Raw genomic sequence first — 15,004 nt, 5'->3', positions numbered from 1 at the left:
CATTCTGTCCCTTGGGAATCTACAGGCAATGTGGAGAGAAAGTGGATAGGGTGGGATGGTGAACCCCAGTCTCTAAAAAGAAGCAAGTCAGCTGACATACAAATATTTACATCTCGGTAGGTTTGGAGAGCTGGTACCCAGGGGTATGAAAAGAATCACTGATCTGGTGGTCTGAGTGTCTGATGATTTTAAAGGAATTGGGAAAAAGCAAATACTCTGCCAATATTTAGAAAGACTCAGGTGGGATACCAGAGACCAGCATGTCAGTTGAGTTTATATGGACCAGGGAAAGTTCTCAAGAAGGGCAGTTGGTTGCTCTAACATGAAAAGGTTGCTCTTATTATTCAGTGTGGTCTTTATGCAAAATAAAATTTGGGTGTTTTTTATTCTTTTTTTTTCCATTAAAAAAAAAATCATCAGAAACAAGTTTGAAATGAACTAAGAAATTTGATGGAGAAGGGTGAGCATGTGGTTACAACAGACTTCTGTGAGATCTTTTTGTTCATCCTGCATGACCATCTGATCTAAGAAAGTATCTGCAGTATGCAGAACCAGAAGCTTCCTCTGGGCTGGGCCAGGAAAGCTCTCTCATACAGCAGTTTGAAATGTGAGCTTTGCTCAGGTTTGGGATAAAAGTGCAGTTTTCTGTGAGATCAGTTGTGCAGCCTAGTATATATTAAAAAAAAACATAATTAGAGACATATTGAAATATAAAATGTATATATTTATAAAATGCCTATGTATTATAAAATGTCTTTTGTGACAAACTAGCTGATACTTTTAATCTGCATTGTTTTTTTCAATCTAGAAATTAGAAAAAAACAGAAGGTTTTTTTTCTGAATATTAAATTTTAGCATATTCCCACCCCTGCCTGGCACCTGCTTTTCCATGACATTGTAACTTTTCTCAAGTTTGATGGAGACATGCTGGGAGAACTAGATCTTCAAGAGTTTCTCTGCTCTGCTCTGCTTTTTCTCTCTTTTTCTTCCTAATGAGTTGGCTATGGGCAGCACCCTGCACTTCTAGTGGTCCACTGAATGCCAGGTGCTGAGAAAAACCTGACCACTAGTAAAACTTTCTTCTTGAGCCAGGTCCTGGATATGCAGTCAATTGTACCGCTGCCAAATACCCTGATTGGTTTCTCCTCTTCCTTGCCACTTGTCTCCACAGCCCCAAGAGCAGCCAAAGAGACCTAGGGAGAACTACAACCCTCCTGCTTTTGTCACCAGGGTGCTGTGCTTTACTCAAATGTGGCATCAATTTGTCTGGTGCTGTGTTTCTGTGATGTCTGTGGAGCAAAAGCCATCATCTCTGCAGCAGGAGGTGCCCTGCAGCAGGTGCCCTCTGCTCTTCAAGGCGGCCAGCACATCCATAATTCATGCCCATCCTCACACCAGCTGCTGCTTGTCCTCCTCTGGGCCTTATGGCAATGATTTGCAACACCCTGGGCCAGCTGAGGGAGCCTGCCTGGAGTAAAACCTCTTGTGTGAGCTGCAGCAAAGGAGAAGCCACTGTTCAGCATCATGGCACCCACAGCCTGCCCCGATCCATGGCAGTAGAAAAGGGGGATCAGGCAGATGTGCTGTTACACTCTTGTTTGCACACCTGGGGTGAGCACTGTCACGTGGGATGTGTTCACCCCTGAAGAGCTGGATGAGTCTGAGGAAGATGTGAGAAAAGTATATGGAGAGATTTGGGGATGCTTGTGTGGCTCTGCGCTTGGGTCCATCTGGGGAAGGGCAGGAAGAGCTGTGGTGCCTCCTGGCTTGAGCCTCCTCTCAGCAGGATAAAATTGTGTTTGGGTGGCCTTTCTCCGGCTGTACTGGGGAGGTGAAAGTCCTACAGCCAGCACTTTACCTACACACTCCTAGTCCTGCGCTCTCTATGCAGTCTGCTCTGCCTGCATGCCCCAGGTCTGCTGTTGACTCTGCCATGTGGTTGTGGGCAGCCAAAAATACATGACTTATGTGAAGATCCAAGAGAACTTATTGTTAGTCAAGTTCATGTTTGAACAGCCCAAGCAAAGACTTAAGAAAGTCCAGTTATGGTCCTGTTGGTGCCTCACATGCACTGGGGAGATGCAGCCTCCTCACACAGGGAGATGGACATCAGTGGCAAGGAGGGGCTGAGCCTGGGTGAGCCCTGTGCTCTCCAAGGATCAGACCCTGGTGTCCCCTCACCCACAGCAGGGGATGCGGATGGCATGGGAGCAGTAGTGAGAATGTCGGGGCCCTGATCACACCCTGCTGGGTTATAACTGAGCAGATTTAACACTTTTAATGGCATGCACATGGGGGAGGAGGAAAGCATTTTTCCTCTGCATCTTTCTCCTTTACCTTTGTGCCCATCATTTTCCCAAAGCTGCAGCAGATGCTAGCCAGGGCAGGGGTCTGTCAGTCACAGCCTGCAGAAAAATGAGGCTCCTGGCTCAAGCCAGCTAGGAGAGGTGACACCTGATGCTGCCTGCATCCATGAGGCTGAAAGCACCGGTCCCCGGACAGCATCATGGAGGCCAGGAGCAGATGTCTCCCAGGGCCCCAAGGCAGCAGAGAGCAAGGTAAATATTTTTATAAAAGCTCAGCCTGGTGTTTGCCCACACCACCTACGTGCACCATCCATTATACATGGGGGTTGGAGCCATGGGCAGTAGAGCAGAACACTTTCTGATGGTTTATGCATTAAATAGAGATGAAGGAGGACATGGGGAGGTGGGGTTTGTTCACTCCTATCCCATGTCCTCTTTGCTGGCTGCGGCTTGGTGCCAGGGCCATGCTGAGCTCCCATGGCAGGCGAGAGGAGAGCCCCAGACTGCTGCTGTATCCTGACTTGGAACACCTGGGACACTGGGTATAATGTTAACTAGTGTGTTCCTGGGGAACAGCCGAGACACCTTTCACTTTGGTTTAAATAATTAAAAAACTTAGATGAAGCATAAAGTCTCTTCTAATATACAGGCGCTTCAGAGTATCTGAACTGTGCAATGCTTTGTACCCAATACTGAGTTGAGTGGCCAGCCATGTACACAACCTTCTGTGCCCATGATTTTCATGTATGATGGACTTTATATACCAGTTATCTGCCCAAAGAAATACATTTCTGTATCCTTTTGATAGGTCCAAAGACCTTCCAAGATGGGCTGGTGACATAAAGAATGATGGAACACAGCCATTTTCCTGGAAGGAATAACCAGCTCATGGCTAGGAGGAACTTCTGAATAATGGGACTGTAGTTGTTGTTATTATTATAATTATTATGATAATGATATTATAATTTTCATAATTATGTCATAATTATCATTGTCATTATAATAATTATGTCATAATTATATTTATTATTTTCTGGACCTAGGAAAGTTGGATTTGGATGGGCTGAAACTTTTCATGCTGTTTGTTAAATGTGTGTGCCACAAAAAATAATCTCAAATCTAATGTGGAATCTTTCTAAAGGAAAAGCTTTCAGCAGCCCCATTTAATACTGAATCTTACTTCAGCTTAGTTGATGGGTTTTAGAAAGCTAGAGTCAAAACTCGTCGCTGTGTTTAACCTCCAGTTAAACATTTCTTTTCAACTCAGAGCATGTTAGCTTCATTTTATATTTATTACCTTCTGCAAAGTTCGAGACTTTAATTTTAGGTGGCCAGGATGAACACGTGCATGGGAGTGATCTAAGTCACCAGAGGTACCTGGGGACCAATAACAGTGTGCCTGAGACAGGCAAGGACCCAAGCTGCTGACATATCTGTAACCAAAACCAGCAAGAGAGTGAAGTCAGCCTCTCCTGTTGCCAGTCTTGTTGGACACCAGCTCAGTGCTAGTAAACTGGAGAGGCTGAGAAGGAGCATCCATCCTTCTTTGGCATGGAGTCACAGATGAGCACTGTCATTTGGTCTTGCTTGGCTAATGAGCAGCTTGTGTTGGGGTGGTCCCTTAGGAATGCAAGGCTCGGTTTCTGCAGAATCACCCCTTTTTCTTAGGAAGGTGAGGAGGGCTGCATTTCTTTGCCTATTTGTACCCTCACAGCATCACTGTCTGTCAGATCCCTTCTCCTAAGAAATTGTTGTTTCAGGACAAAACAGGATTAGCTTTATGCTAAACAATAACTAGCATCTAACAGTGTTGGAGTCACCTGTGTCTGGTTGCTTTAACACTGTCTGCTGAGTATAACCATGTATTACGGTCCTTGCCTCTTTTCCTAATGTGTGGGCAGCTTGCTGTTGTTCTGCAGCTGTGAAAATCTCCTGCTTTTGCTAACAGATTGCTGCTGTTGTTATGTTGCTGAGGTCTCCCAGATGTCTTTCCATTGAGCAGAGAGGTATTCCAGGGCTGTTTGGTGTCATGGTGTCCCATGTCTTCTTTGAATACCACCCTCCCTGCCTATCCCCCAATCACTAATTCCCCTCTTCCCAGCCAGCTGTCAGCAGTGGTTGCTAAACCCTCAAACACATCTGAGAGGATTTCCAAACTGAACAGGTGGACAAAGTGTCATGTCTACCTTGCACAGTCCTCTGCATTGGTGCTGGGCTCCAGCCCTAGCTGTTCCATCCATCTCTAGTGGTTTTGGCTCTGTGGGGAAAGAAATGGCTCTTGCAAGCTTGCCTAAGAGTTTGTGTCTCTGTGTTTGTTGCCTTTTCACAGGATGGTTCATGCCAGAAGAACCCTTGGCTTGAGTGTGACATAGCATTAATGTTTAAAATTCCAGTCCAAGCTGATAGTGGCCTGGCCACACAGGGGAAGATGAACACAAGCCATGCAAGGCTTCCAAGGGAGAAGAAAATTCATTTGCACATTAGCCCTCTGCAAAATTAATAGCTGGAATTACTTTGCAGAAAGCAGAGCCCAGCAGTAAAGGATCTAGCAAACAAGCAATGTGATGTCTGCACACAAAGTGTAAAAGTGGAGAAGTTCTCCAGAGGTGTATTGAGCTCTACATCAACCCTAGGGACAGAAGTGACCCTAAACCTGTCATCCCTGCTGCTGGTGAGGCCCGCGAGGTTATATTGTCTTTGGAAGATCCTTGTAAAAGCTCAGATCTTGTTGCCTTCCTGTGGGGTCAGTGAGTAGGGTTATTTGAGCTAATTTGTGGAGCATAACAGACACGGGGCTGGACTCTTCTGAAGTGCCCTCCAAGTTACATGTGGTTCGGTTCATCCCCAAAGGGAGATCAGCTGCATTTTTCCAGGTCAGCTTTGCCTCTGAATAAGAGCCTCTGCAGAAACACGCTACTCCTCTCCTGCTCCTGGAGAAGGAAGAGCATTTATGGGTTTGATCCTGGGCTTCCCAGATTTGATCCTGCCCTTCAGTTATTTGCCTGCAGTTAATTTCAGATTTGTTTTCACAAGGCATCCATATGTCTGCCAGCAGTTGACTTCGGGACCTTTTTCCCAGTGTGGGTGGGAAAGGAACAGTCCTGGGAGCATGGTGGAGTACGAATGGTGCAGAGGGACATGGCAGCCAGACAGCCAAGAGAGAGAGGGAGAGGGTCCCTCCAGAGGCTGCTTGCAAAGCACCCTCAAGTGACAGGGAGGTGGGGGAAGGAGGGAGAGGAGGAGGAGGACAGCAAGGAGGAAGCTCAGCCCTCTCTTTCCCCTCAGCAGGAATAGTTCCTGCAGTGAAGGAGGCTTTCAAGAAAGGCGGAAGGAAAGCCAGGCAAGACTGTAGCAAGCTGGGAGAGGAACAGGCCAAACAACAAACACAAAAGGGAAGCCTACAGAGGGTGGAAGCAAGAACAGGTAGCCTGGGAGAAATACATAGAAACTGTCCAAGCAGCCAGGGATCAGGTTGGCCAAAGCCCTTGTAGAACTAAATCTGGCCAGGGATGTCAAGGACAACAAGAAAACCTCCTATAAGTACGTTGGTGATAAAAGGAAGACTAGGGAAAATGTGGGGCCTCTCCAGAAAGAAACAGGAAGCATGGTTACCTGGGATATGGAGAAGGCTGAGGTACCCAACAACTTTTTTGCCTTGGTCTTCACCAGCAAGAGCTCTAGCCACACTGCCCAAGATGCAGAAGGTAGAGGTGGGGACTGGGAGTATGAAGAACCACCCACTGTAGGGGAAGATAAAGTCTGAGACCATCTAAGGAACCTGAAGGCACACAAGTCCATGGGACCTGATAAGATGCATCCACAGGTACTGAGGGAACCGGTAGATAAAGTGCCTAAGCCACTATCCATCATATTTGAGAAGTCATGACAGTCCAGTGAAGTTTCTGCTGACTGGAAAAGGGGAATCATAACCCCCAACTTTAAAAAGGTAAAAAAAGATGACCTGGGGAACTACAGGGCAGTCAATCTCACCTCTGTGCCTAGCAAGATCATGGAGCGGATCCTCCTGGAAATTATGCTAAGGCACATGAAAAATAAGGAAGTTGTTGGTGACAGCCAACATGGCTTCACTAAGGGCAAATCATGCCTGACAAATTTGGTAGCCTTCTACAACAAGGTTACAGGGCTGGTGGATGAGGGAAGAACAACTTACGTCACCTACCCAGACTTGTGCAAAGCTTTTGACACCGTCCTGCTCAACATCCTTGTCTCTAATTTGGAGACACATGGATTTGATGGATGGACCACCTGGTGGATAAAGAATTGGCTGGATGGTCACACTCAAAGAGTTGTGATCAATGGCCTGGTGTCCAAGTGGAGAGCAGTGACATTCCTCAGGGGTCAGTGTTGGGACCAGCACTATTTAACATCTTTGTTGATGACATGGAGAGTGAGATCAAGTGCACCCTAAGGAAGTTTGCCGATGACACTATGTGGTGTGGTCAACACACTGGAGGGAAGGGATGTGCCATCCAGAGGGATCTGGACAGGCTGGAGAGGTGAGACATGCAAACCTCATGGAGTTCAACAAGGTCAGGTGAAGGTCCTGCATGTGGGTTGGGGAAATTCCAAGCACAGGCTGGGCAGTGAGTGGATTGAGAGCAGCCCCAAGGAGAAGGACTTAAGGGTATGAGCGGATGGAAAACTTTCTATAAGCCAGTAACATGCACTTGCACCCCAGAAAGCCAACCATGTCCTGGGCTGCATCAAGAGCAGTGTGGCCAGCAAGGTGAGGGAGGTGACTCTCCCCCTCTACTCAACTCTTGTGAGATCCCCCTTGCAGTGCTGTGTCCAGCTCTGTGGCCTCCAACACAAGAAGGACGTGGACCTGCTTGAGAGGGTCCAGAAGAGGCCAAAAAGATGATCAGGGGGCTGGAGCGCCTCCCCTGTGAAGACAGGCTGAGAGAGTTGGGGGTGTTCAGCCTGGAGAAGAGAAGGCTCTGGGGAGACCTTAGAGCGGCCTTCCAGTGCTGAAAGGGGCTACAGGAAAGGGGGAGAGGGACTCTTGATCAGGGGGTGTAGGGATAGTATGAGGGGTAACAGTTTTAAATTGAAAGAGGGTAGACTGAGTTTAGATACTAGGAAAAAATTCTTCCCTGTGAGGGTGGTGAGGCCCTGGCACAGGTTGCCCAGAGAAGCTGTGGCTGCCCCCTCCCTGGAAGGGTTCAAGGCCAGGTTGGACGGGGCTTTGGGCAACTTGAGCTAGTGGAAGGTGTCCCTGCACATGGCAGGGGGTTGGAACTAGGTGATCTTTAAGGTCCCTTCCAACCCAAACCATGTTTCTATGATCATATATGCTAGCTGCGCCCCTGTGGAGCTAATCTCATAGTTATTTTAGACTCCAACTGGGAAGCAGCTCTGATCCCAGCTTTTGAAATAGCCTGCCAAGCCCATGCTCCAAATCTGCTCTCACTGGCTCTGAGCAAGACAAACTGCACAGTGAGAAGCTGCCAGCACCAATTGGGGTGAAAGACCTTTGCACTTCTCCGTGCTGCTGGGTGTGCATTTGTAACTTACTGCCCTTCTCAGAGCTCCTGGGAAGAGGATGTGGAACATTCATTTTGGTCTTTTTTTTTTTTTTTTTTTCCCCATGATATGCAGATTTAAAGACAAAAATTGAGTAGTTGGATCCATGTTTCCTGATTCTGAGGAGTTCCTTGCTCTCCAAAACCATCCTGCACAAACATGGGAGCTCCCTTTCATGGGAAATGCTTCTTACCAGGGTTGACAGCAAAAATAGACAGCATTTTAGGGCTTTCTTGTGCTAATAATACATGTGTCGGAGCTGGTTCATTTTCCAAATCTCTTCAAACACAAGCAAAATCCAGTCCCCTTGTCTCTGTCTCACTGAGTTCCTTCACACACAGACTGTTCAGAGGGGTCTAGCATCACTAAAGAAATGCAGACTGGGTGGCATTTGGGCAGCTTCTGCTCGCTTTTGGTCTGTGTCCTGGAAATATATGAGAAAGGTGAAAAGAATCACAGAATCACAGAATCATCTTGGTTGGAAAAGCCCTTGAAACTCCTCCAGTCCAACCATGAACCTCACACTGACCGTTCCCAAGTCCACCAGATCCCTCAGCGCTGGGTCAACCCGACTCTTCAACCCCTCCAGGGATGGGGACTCCCCCCCTGCCCTGGGCAGCCCATTCCAACCCCCAACAACCCCTTCTGGGAAGAAATGCTTCCTAAGAGCCAGTCTGACCCTGCCCTGGTGCAGCTGGAGGCCATTCCCTCTTGTCCTGTCACTTGTTCCTTGGTTCAAGAGATTCATCCCCAGCTCTCTGCACCCTCCTTTCAGGGAGCTGTAGAGGGCGATGAGGTCTCCCCTCAGCCTCCTCTTCTCCAGACTGAACCCCCCCAGTTCCCTCAGCCGCTCCCATCAGACCTGTGCTCCAGACCCTGCACCAGCTCCGTTGCCCTTCTCTGGACACGCTCGAGTCATTCAATGGCCTTTTTGGAGTGAGGGGCCCAAAACTGAACCCAGTCATCGAGGGGCGGCCTCACCAGTGCCGAGTGCAGGGGTCAGATCCCTTCCCTGTCCCTGCTGGCCACGCTATTGCTGACACAAGCCAGGATGCCATTGGCCTTCTTGGCCACCTGGGCACACTGCTGGCTCCTGTTCAGCCGCTGTCAATCAACACCCCCAGGTCCCTCTCTGACTGGCAGCTCTCCAGCCACTCCTCCCCAAGCCTGTAGCGCTGCTGGGGGTTGTTGTGGCCCAAGGGCAGCCCCCGGCATTTGGCCTTATTGAAACTCCTCCAGTTGGCCTCAGCCCATCACTCCAGCCTGTCCAGGTTTCTCTGCAGAGCCTCCCTACCCTCAAGCCGCCCAACTTGGTGTCATCTGCAAATTTAGTGAGGGGGCACTTGATCCCCTTGTCTAGATCATCAATAAAGATGTTAAACAAGAGGGGCCCCAAAATCAAGCCCTGGGGGACACCACCAGTGATCGGCTGACAACCAGATTTAACTCCATTCACCACCACTTTTTGGGCCCGGCCATCCAGCCAGTTTTTTACCCAGCAAAGCGTGTGCCCATCCAAGCCTTGAGCAGCCCGGTTTTCCAGGAGAATGCTGTGGGAAACGGTGTCAAAGGCCTCGCTAAAGTCAAGGTAGACAAAATCCACAGCCTTTCCCTCATCCAATAAGCAGGTCGCCCTGTCATAGAAGGAGATCAGGTTTGTCAAGCAGGACCTCCCTTTCCTAAACCCATGCTGACTGGGCCTGATCATCTGGTTGTCCCTCATGTGTTGTGTGATGGTACTCAGGATGAGCTGCTCCATCAGCTTCCAGGGCACCGAAGTCAAGCTGACAGGCCTGTAATTTCTGGTTGTCCCTCATGTGTTGTGTGATGGTACTCAGGATGAGCTGCTCCATCAGCTTCCAGGGCACCGAAGTCAAGCTGACAGGCCTGTAATTTCTGGTTGTCCCTCATGTGTTGTGTGATGGTACTCAGGATGAGCTGCTCCATCAGCTTCCAGGGCACCGAAGTCAAGCTGACAGGCCTGTAATTTCCTGGATCACCCTCCCAACCCTTCTTATAGATGGGCATCACATTGGCCAACTTCCAATCTGTCGGGACGTCCCTGGTCAGCCAGGACTGCCGGTAAATGATAGAAAGCGGCTTGGGGAGCACCCCAGACAGCTCCTTTAGTATCCTTGGGTGTATCCCATCTGGTCCCATAGACTTGTGTATGTCTATGTGATGCAGCAGGTCACTGACTGTCTTCTGGATTGCAGAGGGGTCATTCTCCCAGTCTCTGTCTTCTGGCTGAGGAGGCTGTATTCCCACAGTACAACTAGTCTTGTTATTAAAGACTGAGGCAAAGAAGGCATTAAGCACCTCAGCCTTCTCCTCATCACTTGTTACCATGTTTCCTCCTGCACTTATCTAGCAGGGGATGGAGGCTCTCCCTGGTCTTTCTTTTGCTGTTGACATACTTACAGAAACATTTCTTGTTATTCTTCATTGCTGAAGCCAGATTTATTTTTAGCTGGGCTTTAGCCCTCCTGATTTCTTCCCTGCATAGCCTCACAGCATCTTTGTAATCACTGTGAGTGGCTAGCCTCTTCTTCCACAGGCCATAAACTCTCCTTTTCTCCCTGAGTTGCAGCCAAAGCTCCCTGTTCAGCCAGGGTGGTCTTCTCTGGCACTGGCTTCTCTTACAGCACCTGAGGACCGCCTGCTCCTGTGCCATTATGACTTTCTCCTTAAAGAGTGTCCAGCTTTTCTGGAGCCCTATACACTTCAGAACCATCTCCCAAGGGATTCTGTCAAGCAGTTGCCCAAAAAGACAAAGTCAGCCCTTTTGGAAGTCCAGGATGGCAGTTCTGCTGCCCCCTCTCCTGGCCTCTCTAAGAATAGAGAACACTATTATTTCCGCTGTGCTCTAGTCAGCCCCCAATCGCCACATCATCCACCAGTCCTTCTCTGTTCACAAAGAGAAGCTCATATCTGAGCTCTTCCCTGTTCATCAGCAGTGATGGCTGCTCCTTTGGCAGTATTTCTATACGATTGTCTGGAGTAAATTACAAACTTGTGGTGGGATTCCACAGCTGCAGATCATATCTCCTGGGCACACTGGCTACTTGCTCAAAGCATGCTTGGGGGGGCATTCAACCTCACTGATTTCCTCAGCGATGTTCCTTAAGCAGCAAGACCAGGTTGAATCAACTGCAATGGCTGCTGGTCCTCAGATCCTACAAGGGTTTGAATCCTTGCCCAGTTTCAACTGGATTGTGCTTTGATTTGGTGGGTTCTCAGAGCTGGATCAAGAAACACTTTTTGGAGTTTGGTTTTCTTCTTTGTTTTCAAGATGAAAAAGCAAAACTCATCTGGTTTGGGGGAAAAGGGAGGATGGAAAGAACTTGGTTTAAAGTAAGCTTTGTGTTCCTAGCCAAGTTGTTTTAAGCAAGATAAATCTTTACATCCCTTGAAATACATTAAGTGTGGCTCCAGGGGCCATTGCAAGGACCTAGCACTGTAAAAATGCAGATTTCAGGGAGAGCCTTATGCACTGTGACAATTTAAAGTACCCCCAAAGGGCGTTCACTCAAGCAGAAGCACACTTTATTTGAAGCATATTATGAATGAGACAGGAGAACAATTTGTTTGCTGGAGATGGGCAGTGGATCAATTAAGCAGAGCAGAGGGCACAGAGCAAGTCAATTTGCAAAAGGGCAAAACACAGAGGAAGGTGGCTACATCCTGTCTGGCTTCTAGGGTGTCCTCTCCGCTGAGATGGGATTGAAGACCTGGACTTCAGGATCCTGAGTGTCTGTGGCTTGTGGCATCTCTGGATGCATGTGGAGACTTGCCTGCCCTTAGGAAGAGCCTCACCGTTGTGGGCTGAGGCCATCAAGCATCAGGTATCCTTCCAGGGGCATTGGGACATCCCTTGGCTTTGCTCTTCCTCCTGATTATCCTGATCTTTGGGGCTAGGGGAGTGTGTTTTGACAGTTGCTGCACTGTGAGTCACCTGCTATGGTGTAGGACCTGCTCTCTGGGTGGTAGCAGCTCACTTAAAGCATACCATTACCTGCATCTAAATACCAGGAAACCAAACCTTATTAATCTATGGAGAAGGCAGAAGGAATGGTGCAAGTCCATTAGTGGTTTTGGGTTGAGTGGGAAGGCTGACTGCATGGGATTTTAATTTATCTTCTTTTTGAGGGAAAGGGAGTTTCCTTTGCTAAGGTAGAAGGCAAAGTGCTCAGACCTACAAAATCTTACTGGATAAAAAACCAGATTTTTTAAACAGGAAAAGGAAATATCTGAAATTCTCCATCTGAAAAAGAAAGGATTTTTTTTTTTTTTCCCCAGAGCCTACCTGAAAGCATCTAGGAAAAAAAGCAAGATGATAGTCTTGCAGTTCAGCTGCTTAAAACTCACCTGGTGTGCATGTTTTTCTGCTGACTCGCTCTGTGGAAGAAATGAAGAAATAGGATCTGTGTGAGTTAAAGTCATGACCTCAAGTATGACTTCAAGGACCAAACGCATCTTTCTGAATTTTGAGAAACAATTAATCTAGCTAAGTGCTCATCAGTTAATCAGAATATGAGAATAGATGGAAAACCATTTCACTGTCCAGTGGATGGTGTGAAACCTAGAATGGCCTAGGAGCTCTTTGTGTCTGGGCAACACAAACACTACTGCTCAGTCAGAGACAGATGACCCAAACTGACCAAAGGGATATTCCAAACCATATGACATCGTGCTCAGCAATAAAAGCTCAGGGAAAAGAGGACGAAGGGAGGACATTTGTGGCTATGGTGTTTGTCTTCCCAAGCAGTGGTGGGGTATCTGCCTGCTGATGGGACATAGAGATTTAATTCCTCCTTTAGCTTAGCTTATACATTCAGGCTTTGTTTTTCCTGTTAAGCTTTTATTACCTCAGTCCACAAGTCTTCTCACCTTCCTACTGTTTTTGTCCTATCCTGCAAAAGAGACAAGTGAGCAAAAGGCTGTGCAGGTGTTTGGCTGCTGGCAGGGGTCAGCCCACCACACCCAGGTTCTCCACTTGGTTAGATGTCTTGGTGTTGTCTCCCATGGAGGGAGTGTATGACAGTCTCCCCGGAAATGTTCTATCTGCTGCTGAGCCTGTTGTTTTGCACGAGTGAAATGCATGGGGGCTTGAGAGCTGCTTTCTGTGCGCTGAGGAAATCATGTCCTTAGGAACCATAGCATTACTAGTGTGAACCAGGAACAATCAGGGATTTCAAACAGTCTTGCTTTTGTGTTACTGACTCTATGAGCCAGAGCAGCTGCCTTAGCTCTTATGAGCCACTTGCTTCAAGGATCTGCTTCCTGTGATTTGAGCTGGCAATCTGCCTGGAGGAACCCAGCCTACAAGGGATCTGCCTGGGCAGCACAGGGTTTGCTCTTCACAGAATCACAGAATCACCGAATCATCTTGGTTGGAAAAGACCTTGAAGCTCCTCCAGTCCAACCATTAACCTAGCACTGACCGTTCCCAACTCCACCAGATCCCTCAGCGCTGGGTCAACCCGACTCTTCAACCCCTCCAGGGATGGGGACTCCCCCCCTGCCCTGGGCAGCCCATTCCAACCCCCAACAACCCCTTCTGGGAAGAAATGCTTCCTAAGAGCCAGTATAAGATCTAAACTCTTAATCTCATCCAGATGTTATTCTCCCTCTCCTTAAGGGCAGGACTTGCTTTGGTGCTAAGGGTTCTTCTAGGACCCAGAGCCATACACACGAAATAGGCTGATGGAGGTATCTTTTCCCGTACTTAACAATTAAGCCGAGGTCTTCTGCTGTCTGGTTAAATGCAGAATGTTGCAAGGCCTGGTGCTGTTGCTTGCAGAGTGCCCTGTGCAGTTGCTAAAACTGGCTCCTTATTAGCTGCTGTGTCTTAGCCTTTGTGTTTATTGCACTGATGCAAGATCAGTCCTCTGGTGGTCTTAGAGCTGTATGAATGCAGCGTACTGCCATCCTGTGTCATTCGGTGCTGTACCTGTACTAAGTACAACCATTCTGCTGCTTCTTAACTTTAAGGACCCATCCAGGAGGAACTGAAGGCTTCATTCAACATGAGAAGGTCCCTCAGTTTTCTCCCGTGACACCAGTCTCTGGCAAGAAAAGAAACTGCTCACAGTTTTGGGAAAGCTGGTGGGACTTCCTTAAAAGAGCAGGTCCCCTTACAGATCCCTCCTCTATCAGTGTGGTAACGTAGCTTATCATGTTATACTTCAGTATATATTTGGTTTGACTGCTCTGAGATTTCAGTCCCTAAAACTCCTGCAGTCACCCACAGTGGCTGAGCGTCCTTAGCCCCAGTGACTGGCCATGAGCTGGCAGCTAGAGGGGTTTTAACCCTTGTTCTCCTGATCTGTACTGGGATCTTTGTGGTCAGCACTTCCAAATTTTTCAACCATCTATTTAATATGTACACTCAAAACACCTCTACTGAGCAAGTCAAACACTTCTTCACAAGTAATAGGAGAGAAACCTGCTAATAACCTTCTGGGGTCCTTGGCTTTCCCCACAAGCTTCCCCTCCTTACCAGTCTCTGTGTCATTGAAAGCAGAAATCTACGGGCTTCATCTCAGTCCTGAAATGCAAACAGCACAGCCGCTCTAGCAACAGCCTTTCCTCTGTGTAAGTAAACTGGCTATCACTTAACGAGCCACAGCACTTAATGAAGTGTGACATGGGCAAGTCTCTAAACCCTGGGCAAACAGCTGCCAGAGGCAATTACAAACTCTTTTTTTTTTTTTTTTTTTTTTTTTTTAATTAATAACCTTGTCAGCAGGCTGGTTGTTCTGCTTGTTTGGGTTTTGTTGCAGCCTGTCTTGACACCCAGTGATGTCGATGGCAGTGATGCCAGACATTGCTCTCTGAGGTGGGGGAGATGGAAGAGAATCTCTGAGCCTACTGCCAGGCACTGCAGAGCAGGCAGGCCAGCACAGGGTGCCTAGGGCCATCGTGTTCCCCTCCTGGGACATGGGGACACTGTGGGGAGTCTCCTCATTGTGCCATGTATTGTTCTGGCCTTGCACCTCTCTACATGGTGCCTATGGCTCAGTTCTGCCAGGCACCACAGCCAGAGGGATGGGCAGTGATGGATAGCAGGATGGGCAACAATGAGGTGAACCACCTCACTGACAGCTCTTCCCTGGTCTGACACCCTCTTAGGGAGTGTGGTGAGGTGGTGC

Source organism: Athene noctua, chromosome 7, assembly GCF_965140245.1.
Source record: "Athene noctua chromosome 7, bAthNoc1.hap1.1, whole genome shotgun sequence".
Lineage (NCBI taxonomy): Eukaryota > Metazoa > Chordata > Aves > Strigiformes > Strigidae > Athene > Athene noctua.
Note: the sequence above shows the minus strand (reverse complement) of the source record.